Here is a 1,120-nt window from a genome sequence, read left to right on the forward strand (position 1 = left end):
CAGAATCCAACAGCATCTGCAGTCCTTTTTAGTCTCTGAATCAGATTTTTGCTCAGGTCCCTCAATTTCAGCCAGAAAATACCTGAAATCACAGAAAAACACACAAACTCATAGTAAAGTCCATAAAAGTGAATTTTAACTAAAAACTAATAAAATTATACTAAAAACTGACTAGAACATACTAAAAATATACTAAAAACAATGCCAAAAAGCGTACAAATTATCGGCTCATCACAACACCAAACTTAAATTGTTGCTTGTCCTCAAGCAACTGAAAATCAAATAAGATAAAAAGAAGAGAATATGCAATGAATTCCAAAAATATCTATGAAGATCAGTATTAATTAGATGAGCGGGACTTTTAGCTTTTTGTCTCTGAACAGTTTTGGCATCTCACTCTATCCTTTGAAATTCAGAATGATTGGCTTCTTTAGGAACTCAGAATCCAGATAGTGTCATTGATTCTCCTAGTTAAGTATGATGATTCTTGAACACAACTACTTATTGAGTCTTGGCCGTGGCCCAAAGCACTCTGTCTTCCAATATTACCACCAGATACATACATGCCACAGACACATAATTGGGTGAACCTTTTCAGATTGTGACTCAGCTTTGCTAGAGTCCCTAATTAGAGGTGTCCAGGGTTCTTAAGCACACTCTTTTTGCCTTGGATCACAACTTTATTTCTTTCTTTTCTTTTCTTTTTTTCATTTTTTTCTTTTCCATTTTTTTTCGTTTTTCTCCTTCTCTTTTTTTTTGTATTCACTGCTTTTTCTTGCTTCAAGAATCATTTTTATGATTTTTCAGATCCTCAATAACATGTCTCCTTTTTCATCATTCTTTCAAGAGCCAACATTCATGAACCACAAATTCAAATGACATATGCACTGTTCAAGCATACATTCAGAAAACAAAAAGTATTGCCACCACATCAAAATAATTAAACTGTTATAAAATTCAAAATTCATGCTATTCTTTTCTTTTTCAATTAAGAACATTTTTTATTTAAGAGAGGTGATGGATTTATAGGACATTCATTACTTTAAGGCATAGACACTAAGACACTAATGATCACAAGACACAAACATAGATAAACATAAGCATAATTTTCGAAAAAAAC

This window comes from Arachis duranensis, chromosome 9, assembly GCF_000817695.3.
Source record: "Arachis duranensis cultivar V14167 chromosome 9, aradu.V14167.gnm2.J7QH, whole genome shotgun sequence".
Lineage (NCBI taxonomy): Eukaryota > Viridiplantae > Streptophyta > Magnoliopsida > Fabales > Fabaceae > Arachis > Arachis duranensis.